Source organism: Xiphophorus couchianus, chromosome 5 (assembly GCF_001444195.1).
Source record: "Xiphophorus couchianus chromosome 5, X_couchianus-1.0, whole genome shotgun sequence".
Lineage (NCBI taxonomy): Eukaryota > Metazoa > Chordata > Actinopteri > Cyprinodontiformes > Poeciliidae > Xiphophorus > Xiphophorus couchianus.
This window is the reverse complement of record NC_040232.1, coordinates 35,060,083-35,079,984: the sequence shown is the minus strand read 5'-3', so window position 1 is coordinate 35,079,984 and position 19,902 is coordinate 35,060,083. Positions and strand designations below refer to the sequence as shown.

General features: G+C 41.3%; 1 protein-coding gene across 4 annotated transcripts in view; it reads left to right on the top strand.

Moving 5' to 3' along the window:
* Window positions 1-4,685: 4,685 nt before the first annotated feature.
* The window catches only part of mgat3b (beta-1,4-mannosyl-glycoprotein 4-beta-N-acetylglucosaminyltransferase b), a 56,370-nt gene continuing 41,153 nt past the window's right edge, over window positions 4,686-19,902 (top strand). The window contains exon 1 of one of the 4 annotated variants that reach the window (XM_028016743.1): window positions 4,686-5,422. The gene's annotated coding sequence lies outside the window, so the exon portion shown is untranslated. Of the gene's footprint in view, window positions 5,423-17,750; window positions 17,980-19,902 lie in introns of those variants that run through there. The other 3 variants (XM_028016742.1, XM_028016745.1, XM_028016744.1) reach the window with 3 other exon arrangements.

Here is a 19,902-nt window from a genome sequence, read left to right as displayed (position 1 = left end):
AGCAATAATTAGAACAGGAGCAAAAAGCCAAACATGCCACAATGAAATTAATCAACATGTCTCCAAAGCATCGGGGGACTGACATAGGGGCCACCGGGGGATTCCAGGTAGATTCCAGAGATGCGCATCGCAACAGCTGTTCCTCCAGGGCCGGCCCAAGGTAATATGGGGCCTTAGACAGAACCCCCCTCCCTCTGGAACTCGTCCTACTAAGAACCTCAGCATCACTAACATGTTTACAAAAGAAAGTAAGTAGATGGTGACAGTTGATTCTTACCTTGCTTTCCATGGTTGAATTCACTTCAAAACCAATTGATGTCACTTCCACTAAATGGCTTTTATGGAATTTTAGTCTGTTTGAAGGCAAAAAGGAAACATTCTAACAGGCTGGACAGTTAGTACTGGAACATGTCTAAATGTCCCAGTACTGAGACTAACATGTATAATGGTTGTCCCAGTACTAACATTACATATGTTAATACTAGGACTCTTCTTTAATATGAAGAAAATATCAAATCAGAAAAATAGTTTTAACACATTCAATTGCGTATTAAAATAGGGTTTAGTACAGTCAATCAACTTATTGAAGAAAAACAACAGGAAATATATATTTTATAGTTTAAACTTCTTGAGGAAGTCTGTTACACTGCACTGCAGACACAATGGAATTGAGTCACCAAAACGATGTGTAAAGTGCAAAATATTTAAAATGCATTTCATTTATATTTGAATGATGGCAAACATCTAAATGTATAATTAAAATACGTTGTAAATATTTGGCACATTTTAGAAAAAATCATTCTAAGCAAAACATGAGGACATGGAATGTTGCTGCCCAAAAAGAATCACTCATTTATCTTACAGATAACAGGTTATTCAGGTTATTCAGCTGCGCATGACCAACAAGAACCTCCCAACATCACCAATATGTAGAATCTGTTTGTGCAAAGCGTCAGCAAACATGAAAGTCTCTGCAAGGGAGACGTTAGATTCTGAGCTGAGAAATAAATGGAAGGGGGAAAAAATGGTAGATACAAAAAATATGAGTTGATTTTCTTCTAAAGAATACCAAACTTCAGTTTGTACCTCTCATTTCTAAGCTACACACACTGGAGTGTTTTTAACTTCCACCCTATAAGGCATTGAGTTCATTTTCAGAATAAAAGCATAAGCTGAAGCGTAAAATATAATTTCTTTACAGATGAAATACAACAAAATCAACGCTGATATTCCCGTCTCTCTCTCGCTCTCCGTCTTTTCTTCTTTTTTTTAATTGCAGCGTTTATTTCCTGTTAAAGAGTTACCAGCCGCTCGGTGGACATCCCTCCATGTGGGCGTGTTTGAGCTGTAATGCTGAAGTGCAATATTAACTCAGGTCTCGCACGCTTACTATAGCTCAAGGGTTTTTTTTGTTTTATTTATTTTTTATTTTAACCAGCAACACATCCGCCTTATTGTTTCCACGTCTGTAATCAGAGAGTACTTCGCTTTTTCTGGAAGGCGAAGAGAAAACGTTGACAGTGGTTCGACTGGGAATCAAAAGCCAGTTCAGGATGTGGTAAATATACTGTTTTACTAAGATCCTCTAACTGCTGCATCTGTGTGTTTGTCTTTTCTTTATATATATATCATTTTCTGGTAATGAAATAATTTGATTGCTCTTTCTGCTTCTTGCTCGTTCTAAGGTTTGTGCCTCTTAAATCTAGTTGTGGTGACAGAAAAGAGGCAGCAGATTGATGCGAACTCATCAGTGAAGTGTTGAATTCTGTCATCTTTTTGAATGACGTGGGTTTGCACATTTTTAATATTTGTTACCTTGCTTGGAATGCTCCCATTTACCTATTCAGGTAAAACAATGGGGACTGACCCAAGTGCCTTAGTTTGGCTACCATAAGCTCACTACATCTAACAATAAGATGTTTGACTTAATATAAGGAGGACGTTTTCTTTCCATTCCTTTTTTGTGTGACTACACCATGTTCATAAACAATGCAGGTCTGCATGAGAAAGAACATTAGAACCATAAACAGCTGCAGGGCCCATAAAGGAAAAGCAGTGAATGCCAGTCAGCAGTAATCGGTAACCTTTGAGAACACTTGCAGATCTGCGGGTTGTAAAAACCGTCTTCCTGCTTCTGTCCAAAACGGTTCAGATGAATCCACCCACACGGTTGTCTTCCAGTCTAAAGTAACCACTTCCGGTTTTCACCAACATGGCGAGCGGTGCGCGAACGACTTTTGCCTCTCGCGCTACTTTTCTGCCTTAGTTTAGATTAGAAACGGGAATTTCAATGTTCTCCCACACATTCAGATGAAACCCTACAGTCTGTCCTTGTGGGGTTTCGTCAGCTTGGCGATTTACTTTATCTTGTTTTTGGTTTTCCTGAACCCTGACCAAAATGTCTCTTGCGTTTGATGGCATGCGAGATTAAACCAATCACTTGGCAGCCAACCCTGACATGTGATTGGTCGTTGTGATGCAGTTCCCCTCCAAAACAGTTGGTGGCAGCAGTGATATATGCTTACACTTCATATATTTTAAAAATATCGCCATACATTTATTCAGTTTAAGAAAATACACTCTATCTTTAGTGAATTCTTTGGAAAATGCAGATGTTGTGCTCCGGCGTGACTCAGGCGATGATCAGTCATTGACCACCCCCATACGGAAACTGGTTTCTGGGCGATAAAAATGTCTCTTCTTTCTCCTTAGTATTCATTAATATGTTGATCACTGAAACTGACCTGATTGTTTACCATCTGCCAGACTTCAAAAAGGATCTGCTGTTTGGCTAGCTGTGAACCTAAGCTGTAGGAGCCACCGGTTGATGGAAAAAACTAAAAGAAGAAAACCGTGTCTAACCATCCAACTGGATGCCACTGACAGGCCGACATCAATATTTGATAAAGGCGAGAAGCAGCATGATATGTGGGGCTGCTGCATCTCCCTTTATGGTTACTGATTGCTCAGAGGGAGAACAAACACGGCCTTTGAGGATGAGGATCCCAGACCGAGATGAGGGATGTTGCACTCCGGGAGGCGCAGCAGCCAGCCGGATTAGCCGTAACGAGCCGAGGTGTTGCGAGCTTCGCTGATGCCGAGTCTCACTAGAAAGGCAATGAGTCATAAGCCCCACGTAGTGGCCAAATAAAAGGCACCTGGGCCTTTGTGCACTCCACTCAAAAGTTTCAGTGAAGTGTTGCAACAGTCGCAAAAAATAAAGGGTTACATGAGGGCCATATGGGTTTCATGAGATGCAGGCATCAAACGTCCGCACAAGTTCCTCCAACAGCCACTTCAGGGAAAATGTTAGTCAGGTAAGAAAAAAAAACTATGTTGGGTGAAACATGTTTCCATGAATATGGAGCAGGAAACAAAACCACACCTGTGTGCCCGGATGAAATGATCTAAACTGAGCCAACGTACTGGAGCTCTTTAAAAAAAATGTTGTTTTATTAATCTTTTAAGAAAAGAATTTATGATCTTTTTTTTTTGTTTTTGTCCTCCAAACAATCCATCTTTGTACCAGGAGCCTTGTAAACGTATCTGCATTTTGCTTCAACTTTTTCACATTATTTCAACATCTTCCTTCTTCCGACCAACACAAAGTGGTATATAATTATGAAGCGAAAGGCAAAACCATACATGATATTTGTGGAGAGTTTTTCTTCTTTACAAATAACATTTCAAAACATATGACATGAATTTATGTTCAGCCCCCCAGAGTCAATGCTTTGTAGCACTACCTGTACTGCAGTTTGTTGTAGGAAAGCCCAAACCAGATTTGATTGAAATGGAGAGCATGGGGCGTGTATGGAGCCGTGTGTGGAGGCCTTGAGTCCTGGACGCGGCCGTCGCGGGTTCGATTCCCGGACCTTCCTAATGGCTGACTGCTCAAGTATGTCGAGTATAAACGCCTCTTGCTCTTTCTGACACTCTGCCTTAAGAAAGTCAGCGCGTTTCCTCTATTGGCCCAGTTTTATTGAGTCAAATTGCGAGGGCAAATTTCCTTTAAGTTATGTTTGATATACAGCCTAAAACATTTCTATAACATCTAATGGCAGCCTATGTACTTGACTGTGCTATAAAATGTCGCTATGTGCCGAGGAAATACATAACGCTGCCTCTTTAACATAATTCTTGTTTTTATGGTAGTCACTGCTGTTTCTTCGGCGCTCCCTTCAGGCCACAGCGAGTTTCTTCTCTACGAGCCAACAAAATGCACCGAGCTTCGCAGCTGCAACGTTTGGAGTAACCGCATCATTTTTATTGTGCGCATTGATCAGTGTGGCTCTGATCTCAGTTTGCCTTTGTTTTTCTTTTATTTTGTTTAGTTTTTGTTTGTTTCTTTCAGTCTTGCTTTTGCACAAAAAAAAAAAACTCATGTACAGTTGGATGCATGCAGCTGGCCCGTGTCAAAGCATCTTTGAGGAATTGACACTTTCCAACAGAAGCCTCTCTGTCCACTCCCACCCAGCCCCTCTCTCTCTCTCTCTCTCTCTCTCTCTCTCTCTCTCTCTCTGTCTCTCTCTCTCTCTCTCTGTCTCTCATATTTCAAAATGTAGATGTCTCATGATTTGCGGCCCCCCCAGCCCTTCTACCCGCTGATAAAGCAGCATAAAACGGGGAGGAGCTCTCTGATCGTGGGGCTCCTCCTTCCACTTCTCTCCGTTTTCTTCCACTTGTCCCCCCTCCCTCCCCGTCACCTCTCACACCCCCCTTCAAGCACTCGTCTCCACCTCCACCTTCTCCTAGCAGCCTGGTGTGTCAAGAAGAGAGATGAAAAATCTGTAACAAAAAACAAAGAGGCGAGTAGGGGTTGGCTTTTTTTTTTTCTTCTAGTTTCTTGGGATCGGAACAGGCGTCACGGCGTGTGCAGGGGGCAGCGCGAGGAGTACGGAAAGGAGGAGGCGACAGCGGAGCGTAAACACGACAGAAAACGGGCGAATAGAGCGGCAGACAGCGGTGAGCCCCCACCACCACCACCACCACCACCACCTTCTCATCTCCATCCCGTTCGTTTGTTACGCTGTTTGACTCGGTGGCTCCGCTCGCCAGAGTAGCTCCTCGTTAGCTCCGGGTTTCTGCGGAATAAACGTCGGAGGCAGAAATAAGGAGGCTGTGCGCGAGCGCCAGCGGCGGCGGCGCAACGAACCGACGGGATTCCCGGCGAGATCAGGACGCTTCCGTGGATAAAACCCCGGAGAGGAGAGTCGGGAGAGGCAAAGAGGATTGTAGCTGCTGAGCAGGAGCGGAGCGGAAACCCTTCCACCGACCCCCCGGTTCTTCCCTCCGACTCTCCAGCATCACCAATGCGATGGCATAGCGGCTCCTGCAGCAAAACCGAAAGGCTCGAGTCAGATCGGCGCTGCTCGTCTCCACCATGAACCTCTGAAAAGACATCCGACACGGGCACAGATGGGTAAGAGGAGATGCTCTCCTTATGACTGTTTTTTAATAGGAGTGTTCAGACGGGGTGGGGGTGTGTGGATGTGGATAAGGACTGCTTTTGGTGTTAGTCTTGTTAGTCCTGAATCGAACAGGGTGCATAACGTGTTTATGATGCTGATGGGAGTTGTACCAGTCCAATGTAGTGGAACATGGATAGAAGTAACCACAAGCTTTTAGAGCTCGTTGCAGGGTTTATGGCTCCCGTTTAAAATCGTCTGCTGGGTTTAGTTTTGTGCAGATGTGAAGCCGGTGAGAAACATAAGCAACTGCTATAAGACCTCCAGGCCAGCAGGGGGCCCTCGGGATGTCCCAGAAACTCCATAAATGGCATGGTCTATTTTTATGCTTAGAAAAACAACATGGCCATCATGCAGTTCAGGATTGCTTCCTATAAAACAAAAATACATTTGCTGGTATAACATATTTATTAACCCCCTCCAGTGGTTTGTATGTTATTCAACTAGAGGCTACAAAAAGGTATACCCTCTATTTGTGAACTGGTTCATTCAGCGTTTGAAGGCAGCTGATATTAGTCAGCACTCTGGTTTTCCAATTGACCAATTCGAATGGACTCATTCCTCTAGCTATCATAAACAAACTTAACAGCTAGAAAGGACTATCAGGCTAGCAGGTGACCCCTAAGAGCACTTCTCTTCTCTGTTAATAAAGGTGATATGATATGCAGCATTCTATATGTACTCGTAAATCAGATTTTCCGAATACAACAAGAACGCGTCTCCGAACTCGGAATTCTACTTTGAAAAGTGGGAGAAAGACTGGCCTCTGCACGTATAAAACACAGTGAAAGTAAAATCCCTTGAAGTTGTTGTGTACGATATATCAGCACATTGGTATTGGCTAATGTCTGATAAAATCGGACCGATATTAAGAGATATTTATTTCCATGTTGTTCTGGAAGGGAAAGGGAAAAGATTGGTCATTTGGTATTTGTTTGGTCATGTGACAGCGACAGTGATGAAGTGCTGGGGTGTGGTCAGTTTTTTCAAAGTTTTGAAAAGGTAGTAATTATATATACATATGTATACATGCGATGACAGTAATATTATCGGATATCAACATCTGCCCAAATCTTAATATTGTTGCATTCCTTAATTAAAGATATAAAGTGAACATACATTGTGATGCTAGTAATTAGCTTCACAACAATTACCAAATACAAGTGTTTTCCGACTTGCAACCGGTACACGCTCAAAACGGGTGTGATCTCATCCAGTAGGGGGCGCCAAAAAACGTTTGACTTATTGTGAAAAATCTAGGTCTCCAAAAAATTCATTTGTAATCAGATTTAGAAACGAAAATAGCTTAACTTTAAATTTGCTGTTACATTTTCCGGGGAATTTTTAGTTGTTAGAATGATTTCAAAATATATTTGTATATTTATATACATCAAAAGCCACTGAAACATTTTTAAAAAGCCAAAAATGTGTCTTGAAAATGACAGAGAAGTGCAAAAATTCTTTTTTTCAGACATCTCACTCGAAATACACAGCATAAAGCATGTCTTTAAAAAAAAAAAATTAAAGTGAGGGTTTTGGAAGCACAGACTGTGAGGTCAAAAGGTCACAGCCCTGTCTAAAATTGTCATCTGTTTCACGCTTCCAAATGTGAAGCAGCTATAAAACATAAATTGAGTACAACGCATCAAATATAGAAACAACCCTGTTTTAAAATCAATTCCAAGCGTTTTGGTGCATTAATACTGGAACCAGTTTGTAGTGCGTTTCCTGTTTTCCCACACAAACACAAAACACAACAGCATTGATACAACACTCCTCATCTGTCTGTGCTCCGTCCTCCTTCCCAGAGGAACAACCAATGCCAACCATCACCTCCCAAACGTTTGAAACTCTCTGCCCCTGGCGGTCGTCTTCCAAATGTGCCGGCTGCAAGCCAAGCTGACAGATTCTATTTTCATCTTGCAGATAGTCAACTGAAACCAAAACTCAGGGCCGCTATACCGCCACCACGCTGAATCTCATTTCTAATTTCCTGTGAGAGCCGGCTCCCTGGCCGGCGCTAAGGGGGTCAGGTATTGATCTTTGGGGAGCGCGCGCACATGTGAGATTGAACTCGCCGGCCTCCGTTGGACAGTTGGGTGGAATCTTTGCTCTAATAAACAAGGAGGTGTGGCGAAGGCTGAAGGGAGTCGAGCAGAAGACTTTCACTGTGTAGGAACGACGCTGGACAAATCTTTCCGTGGAGCATTCATGTGTTTCACTTTTTGTTTCTCGTGGTAGTTACCACCAAGTATCGTTATTATTCAGCAGTAACTGTAAAACGGGCCGAGCTGTACGACAGTCTGAGCCGCAGTAAAACCTGACCGCCCCTGGGTGTAATTGTGTGCACTGGGACTTCACTAATAACCAGGTTCCTTGTGCTTTCAGCAGCAAGACATTGGTCAAAATGTATGAAAATGTCATTCTTCTGCTTTCTATCTTTTATTGGTACAACAGCAGCTGTGATGTCAAATAGTAGATAAAATAGCAAACTAAAGAGGAGTCTTTTCCAACACCAACCTGTCGACTCAGATTTGATGTAATTTCTTTGACTGATGTCGTAGCTTAGAATCCACTTGAATATGAAGGAATCAAAACACACACAAAGTGTCCGATCAATTAATCGGAGCGATTCATTGGTCTGATTTTCATTAATGAAGAGATCGGCGATCAGACGATACGATACTTGTGATCTAAGTTCATCTACCTTTGCTAAGCTATATTTAGTGACTGTTCAGACAAAAATATTGGTATTGGGCCAACATCAAAATCGGCAGGTTGGGCTCTTTAAAGCACAATGATCGGCCAGAAAACAGCAATCGGTTCACTCTTCATATATGCCATCTGTTGATGTGTTTATTGATAGAAGATTAGTGGGAAAGTCGTATTTGACGTGCTGTCGCAATAAATGATTAATTGTATAATAAATTATATCGATCTCAATAATTTCCAGTCGTGTGGTTTATCGTTTTTGTCTTTTCTTTCTCACTACCAAAAACTGGATGGCAAAAGTCTTCAGTCTGTTGCATTTGTCTCAACTTTACAGAGAGTTCATAATTCATTTTATTTGTTGTTTCTATTTATTTATTTTGAATATTTAAAGTGTCTTCCAGTTCCAATGTTCAATGTTCATTAGATCTTAAGGTTTATTGGCCTTTAACAATATGTTCTTGCATTATTATGTCCTTACCATTACATTACTTGAAAATAGTCTCAAAACAACAATATCATCAGTTATCACAATAACTTCAAGGACAATTCATCATCCAGTAACATTTGTTATTGTGTCAGGCCTTACTGATAACCGATCAAGTAGAGATATACTGATTCTGAATAGATAAACTGACCTGACACTGGTTCACAACAAGCAACAGAGAATGACGAAAGAAAAAAGTAAGTAGAAGATGCCAAACAATGAGCACAGCTGTAATCTTACCTCACAGATGTTGCGGAGAACTCCTTGATGGCCTTTTCTCTTCATGGTGAAGAGAAATGCAGATGTGCAAAGACTGAGTGAAGAGCCTTTTCACATGTGCAAAAGGGTACAGCACATGTAATAGGAAGGAACGAGTTGGATTTGTGGTTTTTAAGAAAACTGAAAGCAAATGACTGTGTAGGACAGCTTGAAGATACGAGTCATAAATAGATTGAAAGGAAGAATGCTATTTAGATGTTGGAAGGACAAAGAAAAAAACTCCAAAACCATGTAGACTCGGGAAACCCACCTGAGCCGCCCGGCTGAAGCTCACTTCCTGTGTCAGATTTGATTCAGAACAGACCCGATGGATTTCTCTCACACTCTCCCAGCTTCACTTTCAGTTTGACGTATCGGCATGACTTGTAAATACACTTGCGTGGTAAGGACCTTCAGCGGAGACAATGGTCCATTATGTAGACAAAAGGAAGACGCGGCTGCACGAGGAAAGTACTTGAGAGAAAACCATGCTTCATATTACGGCTGCACAAATTAGGGAAGCCATCCATCTCCTTGCGTCTCCTGGTCTCGGTAACCATGCAACACTTTCTACCTCCGTGTGCTTTAGCTTCTCGGTTGCGGACATCTAGAGCTGAGGAAATATAATAGTCTGCTATTTATTGCAGCTCAAGCAGTCTTTTGTGCTATTGATATTGCACATGATCCAGATCAGTTCTATTTATCCCGTTTTGTCAGAGAAATCAACTTTGTTTTTGTTGTTGCTTTCACAATTATTCTCCTGTCACGTTGATGGGAAAACTAATAATTTCAGCCCCCTAAAATGTCAAACGATTACTTAAAGGCAATGAAATGTAGACTGTCAGATCGTTTGTCCTCGATCACTTTTCCCATGACGGATAACAAAGCTGTTGGCCTTGAAGTCTGGGAAATGATCTGTGTCATTGTGTCTCAAAAGGTGAAGATCAGCCTCTTAATTAGACAACCTGCACTTCACAAAATGTCAGAACGTTTTGCTGTAGGACTAAACGTGAGAAGGATCCGTAAAAACGATTATTGAGTCCAGAAATTGGCCTGTTATCTCATCAGCCATCAGCGATATGAATCTTAGTTTGTGTCAGTAATGTCACGCCTTTCCCACTCCATCATCCTCCGTCCTTTTCATGCTCTCACACAGCTCTTGCATTATGTTGGGCCTTCCTTTCAGGGCCCGTGACTCAGGTTGCATTCTGACCCAAATGGCTTTTCTGGCACATGGAGGAGTTGTCTGGGGGATATTGCCAGAGGTGATTAGCTTCCTGCTACACCGTCCACGCTGTAAACCCTAAAAGTCAAAAGGTCTTCTCACTTCACCCTATTCTTTAAAACAAGCTAAAAAAAATGGAATAATTTTTCCAAGTTGCATATTGCGTGAAGGAAATGAGCACAACATGGCTTGTTGTTCTAGGCAGATGGAGACAGACATCTGATATCATGTAGTGTGGAAGTGGCAGTGAATGAAGGCAAAGTGCAGGAGAGTCTGTTTTCCTTGGCCAAAGGAAATCTCCACAATCTTGTCAAGGGAGATACCTGGGAAGTAGTGCTTTTTGTTCTGAAGCGTTGGCGTGCGGCAAATGGAACACAAGCCAAATAGAAGAAAGGTTTGGCCCAGTATCCAGTATTAAAATTATCATCATGGCTGACAACTGATATATTGGTATACATTCACAAACACAACCCAGCATTTATTCTCTGCTTTAGTTAAATACCCCACAATGCTGCATCACTCTCGCCGTCACATGACTAAACCAACACCACTGACCTCGTCCCCTCTGCCTCCTGAAACACACAAGTAAACAGCAAGATGGAAATAAACACTGTTTGTTGATATCGACCCAGGTTCACTTATCGGGCTGATACCGATATGTTAAAGAAATGACTAACATCATCACTAACTTCCCGTAGATCACTGAAGTTGATCTGCAGGAAACTTTCAGTTAGAAATTTACTGACATCGGCTGATGCGATACACGATACCGATATATTAAAAAATTACTTGCGTTGGCTGATACCAGCATATTGAAAAATGGCTAACAACTAAGCAGGTCACAATAACAAATTTTGCTGAACTATATATTGTTCCACAAATTATTGCTAGACACGATAATATTGTTGTTTTGACACCATTTTCAACTAATAAAATGATAATGGCATAACAATGCAAATACACCCTCTGATAAGCTGGATTTTCTAAATTATGTTTAACACTGGAACTGGAAGACATTTTAAATATCCAAAATAATTCAACAAAACAACCAAATATAATAGAGAAAATAAAGAGTTTGAGTTTATTCATATGCAAATGAAAATGATCAAGCTCCTTATAATTTAGCATGCAATTAATTTATTGCGTATTGTGAAAAGTTACGATCGATATTGATGTTAATGCGGAAATATCATGGATCCCGGTAAATTGGCACCATAAAAGCGATGATTTTAGTGTGTATAACTAATGTGTGTGACAACTATGTTATTTGTATCATCGTAAACGTTATCTTAGCTCAAAATATATATGAAGTGAAATGTAAAAGTCTTAAGATAAGCAGAGGAAATGTGAACGTATTTCACAGAAACTGATGCAGATCATTGATTGTCTGCAGCTTTTTGATCATTTGACACTTTAGATGAATCTTAACACTAATCTTAACAGTTCGTTTGAAGTTATGAGACACAGCAGTGAGAATATTCCAGCTCATAATATGGACAATACCCCCATCAGTTTTTCTTTGAAACCAGATGACACCAAGTTTAATACAATTAACTGGAACAGATTTGACTTTTAATGCTTCTCTTGACTGTGAAATATTGAAGCGTTTTTTTTTTTTCCGTTGAGCAAAGCACATTGGCAGTTTTCAGTGACGGGCAACGGGTTGAAGTAGGGCTCTTCCTGTGTGTCATATTCTGACAAAAAGTTAGCCGTGTGGGTTTTGAGGGGTGAAACAGCACTCACTTCCTGCAGCTCACTGAAGTTGAACACTTTCTTTCTCAGTGTGTTACTGTAGATGATTGGTTCAGTTTTTCATATAAACTCTGCCTGCATGTAATAGTATTTTATTTTAGTTCCGCATCGTCTCTGTCTGCATGTTAACACTTGCTGGGTGGCGAAATTTTGATCCCAGATGTATAGACTATATATTCTATCTAAAATTGTTCAATGTAATTTAATCCGTAGATCACAGTCTTGCAAACTTCATGTCCAAATTCTAACATTTTTTTAGCCTTTAAAATGATCTAATCATATGGGTCGTTTTTGTAATTGCAAAGCACTACACCTTCCAGATAAAGCTTTACTTGTAAATGAGATGCTAGGCTAGTGTCAGCTAGCTTAATTTTTTTATTTTTTGAAATGAATTGTTGATAATTTGGTTAACATTCTGTTAGAAGTTCCATTTAATTCTATGGGTGTAAAACCTAGAATAAGGATAATCTCCTGCTTCATAAACTGACATGTTGTTTTGAACACTGTAATTATTGACCTCCAAGTCACGTCTGCACCTGCGCAGTTAACAAGTCACCCCGCTGTTAACTTAGCAAGTTTCCAGCTATATGTAGCAATTTCTCTGTCAACCCCCCCCCCCCAAGAAAACACTATTGTCTAAAATTGGAATTGGCAGGTCAGCTGTTTTAAAGATTGGTGATTGGCTGCTGGTAATTATTAATAACTTGTGTTATTATAGCAGCATTGCTGTGTTTAGGCCTCTGGGTTGATTCCCAGCTGTTTAAAGATGACGACTGGTCCGGATTGTACAAGTGTTCAGAGGGACAAAGAATATTTCTTGCTGATAAAACAGCGTTACTACAAACAGCAATTATAAGAGTTATCTCAGTGGAGAATAGGGGAAAACACTTAGACAATCAGCGTTTGAGGATTTCGGGTCAATATTTCTTGTTTTTCCGCTGCGCTGCGTTTTGTTGGTGTTTTCCCGAATCTTCCGGCAGAGCAAACCTCTGTGCAAATCATTGCCACCATGTTGAGTAATCTCTCTCTCTCGCTGTTCAGAAGGGGTCATCTGAGGCTTTAGGATGTTCCTAACAGGTTACGTTCAGTTGAGCAGAGACTGCAGCTGTTGCTTGCTTAGGGAATTAGACCGTGCTCAACCTCTGATCTGGCATCCCTGGACACACACATCTACACACACACACCGCTATCCTCCTCCCTAACACTCCTCTTGTGAGAAACTGACAAGCACGCGTCTCTCTTGGCATAACCTTCTCATTTCACTTTACTTGGGTTCCTTACTTCCTCTGCCTACGCTTTGCATAAATGCACGTTGAGCCTCCGCCGCATACATGCATTGCAACTTTCCCTTCCCACACATTATGCGTTTCCCGTGTCGCGTTCGTGACATACGAGGAGAATCTCTAAAAGGTACGGAACAGATTTGAGCGTTGAGAGCCCTCATTAAGTCGGTCGGAGAGCGGCGAAGGTTTCACGCGTGAACGGCGCACAGTTTTCCAGTCACTTACCTGCCGTCAGCCAACAAGCCGTGCAGATAAAAATATCACATTAAAAGCCAGCGCCATTGTGTTCTGCTGTCACTGTGAAGGCCCACTTCCATCCGAGGCTGACTGAGCTCGGTTCCGGGAGAAGGCATGTGTGGTACACAACAAAGATAATATAACAGGTGTCACATGAGATATGCTTTAGATATTTACAGCTGTTGTCGTTTGACAGCAATTACACAAAACTGCGAGTGAGATATCTCTGCAAAAAAAAAAAAAAAAAAAGGATAAATGCGCGTGCATTACTCACCTAAAATCTCGATTCCGACAAGTGATCTCGCGCGCGCGGATTTGCCGAACATCGACAGTGATTTTCATGGGCAGAAGTGGAAAATACAACCTCACTGTCGGTGTGAACCCAAGTCCAAGCGAACCGCCTGATCCTCATCTTAAATTTTCTCAGCTTTTACTGTCAGAGTGATATGGCACCAAGCTAGCTCTGTGAAATCAGTTCTTTAATGGGCAAAAAAACCCCTAACAAATGTGATCATTTTAAAGTACCATTCCCAGAGAAACAAATAAGCCCATTCTTAAATTAGATTTTAGAGACTACAAGCCAAAAAATAAAAATGACAGCAGGCCCTCCCTTGAAACATCACGGGGTTTTCTGCCGGTGTCACCATAACAAACCGTGACAGGTTTGTTTGAACGAGGCTACCATTCCCACCCACAACCGCTTCGCAAGCGGGGGCTTTTGAGAGCCTATACTGGCTATGAATAAATATGGCTTTCCAGGGTGGCAGGTAAAACTGAGGCTTATCTGTGCAGGGATGAAGAACACTTGTCGCAGCGCTGCTGTCTAAGCACAGCGATACGGAGCTGCTTTGCAACGTTTTTTTTTTGTTTTTTTTCATGTCACACCCCATTTTTGTCCATCTCTGCTTCTTAGTATTTTTAAGAATGTTTCTTTTTTTCCTTCTTCTTCCCACTGAGAGTGTTTGACTTTCCTTCCCTCTTCCCCGCTTTAGCACTCTCTTCAACAACACAGAGACGCGTCGTGTCTTATGCCGCGGTCTCGCTGCCAAACTGTCTCAAGCGACCCGGTCGAAACAGAAGCCGTCTGTCCTTTAGGATCTGCTTCCCCCTGTCCCTGTTCTGGCCCCTCCTCGGTATCTAGTTGCAGTCTCGGAGACGGTGGGACACCTTGGGAGACCCACGGGCGAGTGGAAGTGCTTCTGACCTGTGCCTGACCCAGCATGTGTGGGGGTGTGTGTTGGCGTGTGTGTGTGTGTGTGTTCATAGAGGCTGTGATTGCAGAATGTATCGCTGCTGTAGAATTTATAGGAGGTGCCTCGTGCCAGTTGGAAGTGCAGCTGAAGTCACGGCAGGGTCACCGATGAAAATGTGGATCTGTCGTGGGGGTGACGCAGATGGTGTGTTTTTGTGTTCCAAAAATAAAAGGCTTAATAAAAAACTTTAGAATTATTTTTTTCCAGTGTGCAGAGTAGGAGAAGTCTATGTGTTGCCCATGTCTGCGACTGCTAAAGCGTATTCCTGCGATTACTAGAATTGAATTATCTGAGTGAGGATGAATGTGCAGATATTATCCCTTAATTTAAAGTTTTTTTTGTCTTATCAAATGCTAGAGGTAGTCCGATGTATCCGTTAGCTGACAAATTAGGATGCCATTTTTAAAAAAGCAGCCACCTGCTTTGCTTAAAGGGGCAGTGTTATGTAAAATTGACATTTTTGAGCTCTACATCATATTTTAATGATATTCTTTAATCAAAAGCATCGCTGGAGTGTTGCTGTGATTCTTTCATGCATGTTTAAGAAAATCCTACCATGGCAACTGTTCAGCTGCTCAAAACGCTGGGTTAAACCTAGCGCCGCCTTCAAGACGAAGCTCCTCCTCTGAGCCTCACAGAACACCCCTCCCCAAAAATCCCTCACTCAGCTCCTTCAGACTAGCCAGCAGCAATCAGCAAACAACTGAACATCTGCAGCACTGATAAAAATGTTGTTAAAGGTTTAGTAGAGGAGTGATGTGATGACGTCCTGAAGGCGGAGGTTCAGTAAGAGCAGGCATTTCTTAAAGAGACAGAGACCCAATTTAAAGGAGTCAAAGTATAAAGTCAAATTTCTTTTCATTTATTTGATATATATAGCATTTTTATGACAAGTGAAGTTAGCATAGTTACTTGGCTGTGCTATAAAATGACACTACCTGCCTGGGAAACACAAAGTACTGCCCCTTTAAGCGCACTAAGCTGCTGACAAAGGAGGCACGTTTGTGAGCAGAAGAGTTTCTGTCTGCTGTGTTCGACGGTAAAAGTACGAAGCATCACAGACTTAACACTCATGTTGTAATCCAGCAGGTAGACTGGATTACGAAGAAACTTTCTGACAGATATAGCTTAGTAAGCAGCAATTTCCAACCGCCAGGTAGCTCAGATGTTATCTCCTCTGAGGAATCCCTCTCCTGTGCCGGTTGTGTGCGAAGGGAGCAGATGTGTAAACATAAATGTCTGCACTGCCTAATCTCTAAAGGCACAGACGGATAAATCCGCTTCTCGAATTTAAGCCCACTGGTTCATAAAACTGTGTCGTAATGTCAAACACATCAGCTTACGTTTGGCTCTTAATGATTCTGATAAGTTATTTTAGAAGCGATTACTGAGTGTGTTTAGTCATGTGTAGTGATAGGAAGGAAGTGTGTGTGCCTAAAGATAAAAGGGCCTGTCCAGCTACTTGTTAAAGAACCGCCACAATAAAAAAATAAAATAAAAATAATACAAATTCCTTTTAATGGCTCTAAATTTCTTTAACGCAGATGCTTCTGTTTGTTCTCCTGCGCTGGAATTTGAAAGACTTCTTTCTGTATTTAGCGCTTTCTTCCACCATTGCCCAAGCTTGGACAAAACAGCTCCTTGTTCTACGCTTCACTTCGTTCAGAGTGTCTGGGCTCTTAGCTATTGAGAAACGATTGCTTCCTGGAGGCGTGGACTCTGTTGAAGTTTTGAATTTTACCCAGGCGCTAACATTTGGCTGTGACATACGTAATGCGCTAATGCTTCACTATGAAAACAATAAACAACCATCCTCCACTGCAAAGAAAGAAGTGGCAAGCCAAACCAAATGGCTGCTAACGTTGATTCAGTATTTGGAAGCGTGGCCACAACGGACTGAACCACTTTGTTCAGTTGCTACGACGAGAACGGGAGTCAAGGAGAAGCTTAGACCAAACTCTCCACTTTGAATCACAATTTATTCTGTTAGTTTTAGCTTCCGTACTTACTCTGCTCTTTTCTCGTTAACTTTTTTCTGTCAGTTCTGAACGCTTACGATGCTCTGGTTAGCATGATGCTAATGATGCTCAAGATAAATGTTGCTAAGATTTCTTTTTTTATTTGTTACTGATGATGATGATGATGATGCTGTTTCTGCTTCTGTGATCGTTGTTAATGTTTTGGTATACATATCATAATTGCTGGTTGACCTGACCATGTGGTGTTGGACAAGGAGGAGCTAAAAAGCGTTTTTAAGCTTTAATGTTATGCAGAAATCCCCAAAATGCGTACCAGAGATACTTTTGACAAGTGTCTACAACAGTGGTTCTCAAATGGGGGTACGCGTACCCCTGGGGGTATGTGAAGCTTTTCAAAATATCTTTAAAAAATCAGTAGGCTCCTCATAATAAGTCTTGGGAAAAATTAGTTTGTAAAAAGTTCGATAAAATATAAATGTGTGTTCATGCACTGAATTATTATTTATGTATATATTTAATTTTGTACCATTACAGAGACCAATATAAATTAGCAGCGTTTTGCATATTTCAGTTTTGACTGGTTTTATACCTTCCTGGTGGTCACCGTCTTCTGTTTTTCTTTTTTGCTTAACCATGCAATGTTTGCAATATGGATGTATTTGTCAGGTTCACTGATATAAGTTGTTTGGCTTTAATAAATCAGACAGTGATTTTTACAGCACTGTACCTCTTTTTTATTCCAAAAATGTTTTGCCCGTGTCAGGGGGTACTTGACTAAAAATATATTTTTAAGGGGGTACATCACTGAAAAAAGTTTGAGAACCACTGGTCTACAACATTCAAGCTAAAGAAGGGCTTTTTAAGAGAAGTTACTGCCCAAAGTGGAAGTTACAAACGTGAGTCATTGTTGCTAAAAAACATTTCTTAATGTTCTTGTTAAGAATGGATGTAGAAATAGATTTTGTGTCATCTGCTACCCGTACTGTATAACTTGCATCAATTTTCTTAGAAGAGATAGTAGAGCAAACGGAGCAATTGTAGCAAATGCCCTGTAGGCCAAGGCAAACGCTGAGATAAGGTTAAGTTAGGAGGACAAGATTATGAGTCAGTCTGAGCAACAAAGTGGCACATTCACCGTTTACCCTTGTTGACGCAGGTTTGAGGCATTCATTTTTCATCTTCTGCTGTGTGAGATGTAGACGTCAGCGAGTAGGCTGCCATTGACCGTTTTGCGAGGGGAATGTAGAAATAGACAGGAAAGGAAGAGAGGCTGCTCACTACTTCCAGAAAGACACGGCCACCTGATCTCAGTACCGTGCTCTGAAACGGTACGTATGTGTTGGCTTGCTTTGTTTGTCCGCTCGCTATGCCGGATCTCCCTGGAATTCCTCCCACTTGATTACACTGTTTATTCTTTGCGTATCCCCAATCTCCTGCCCACCAGCAGGCCGCAGCCAGGAGGAAACCCTCGACGGCAGCTTTCCACTGCCGACGTTACGCACACTCAGGGACCAGAGCCACGGAGCTGCTTCTGGAGTTTGACGTACGGATGTCACACTGCAGTATTTGAGTTAGAACAGTTTTGTCATGTGGGCCAAAATTGTTGAGTTAAAAATAGCGATGGGCCAAAATAAAAAAAAAAGAGAAATTCAACCTCAAACTAGGCAAATGAAGTAGCCCCCATTTTTGGAATTTTTTTTATACATTTTTTTTTTCTGAAATGGAAATAGTTATTGTAGTTCCAAGACTTAAAGGGAATTTTTATGATAATGTGTTAGAGCCATTGTAGACAATAAAAAAAGAAATAAATAAGTACATATCCACCAAAAAAACTCAGACATTTTCTAGAAAAATGTCAAAAATGTTCAACTTTTCAAACCCAGAAATGTTTTTTGTAGAAAATTTCTGAGATTAATCTAAAAATTTCAAAGTTTTTTTCTTCTTCTTCTATTTGCTTCTCTAATACGCTGTCGTAGAAAAACATCTAATTTTCAGTTTCTTTTGGGATTTAGCAAATCTATTTTCAGTAACAAGGATTTGGGTCAGTTTCTTTCAAAACATTTGCTAGATTTAGCCAAGTTTAATAAATTAAATAAAAGTTGATTTGTGTGAATGAAAGTCGGATTTTCAGTAAAAGTCTCTGAATAAACATTATTTCACCTTTTCTTAAAACTCGGTTATAAAAAGACAAACACGGGCCAAATTTGGATCACTTTTGAATTGCAGTTGGGGGGCCACACAAAATCAGTCCAAGGGCCACTAAGGACCCCGGGGCCGCGCTTTGGACACCTCTGCGTTAAAAGTTAACTAAAAAAAAAATGAGGTAATGACGTAGATTCGCGACTTGCAAAAGCACTAGTGCCTCGAGAGTCTTGAGGCGTGACATGGCGTTCTAACTAAAGGTTTTACAGGGTTTCCCCCAGAAACCTGCCAAGCCTGGTGGGGGCGCTACGGCAGCCCGCCTGTGCTTTTGTGCTGAAAAATGTCCCAAAATTTGGAGGTGCAAGAGCCACTTGCTTTGCTTAAAGTGGTAGAATTAGCTTAATTTGTCTTTATTGTCACCGTTACTCAACAAACAACTCTTAGCCTGGTGGCCCGCCAGACTTAAAGTACATTAGGGGAAACCCTGGTTATATGTTAAGTCTGTCTCATAAGACTCTATCAAACTGCTGTCACTGTGGGACGTAAAGATTCTTTAAAACAGAGGTGTAAAAACAAAATGTATCGCCTCTCGCCTAAAGATGGATGTGTTGTCCCTCCTCAGCTGTTGCTACAGCAGAAACAATTCCTTCTGAAAGAGTTAGAATTGCAGGACTATAATGTTAGCCTGTCACACCTACAATAAAAGACAAAACAAACCGTTGGTCTGTTGTCTGATCAATCATCTAAAGAAATAACACCTTTCCTGGTGGTAAAAGAGCAGTGTTAAAGACTCTGTTTGCTCTGCTACAGCAGTAACATTATTGTCAGGAGGAAAAGTAGCTTATTGACAAGCATACAAATAGATACAGTACATCTGCTGTAGGGAAATTGAGAGAGCCCACACATAGATCTTTAAAACGTAATAAAGTTTGAACTTACTTGTATCCGTGATGTTTCTTTTTTATACCCTTTCACTGTTATCTTGCAGCTCGTTATTATTTTTCATTTTCTGTTTTATTTTTGCGTAAAATACTCAACAGATTGCAACATGCGGCCATGAATAAGTGCTGGGTTTGGTTTAGTATTTTTGGGTCTAGAATCAGCAGTAA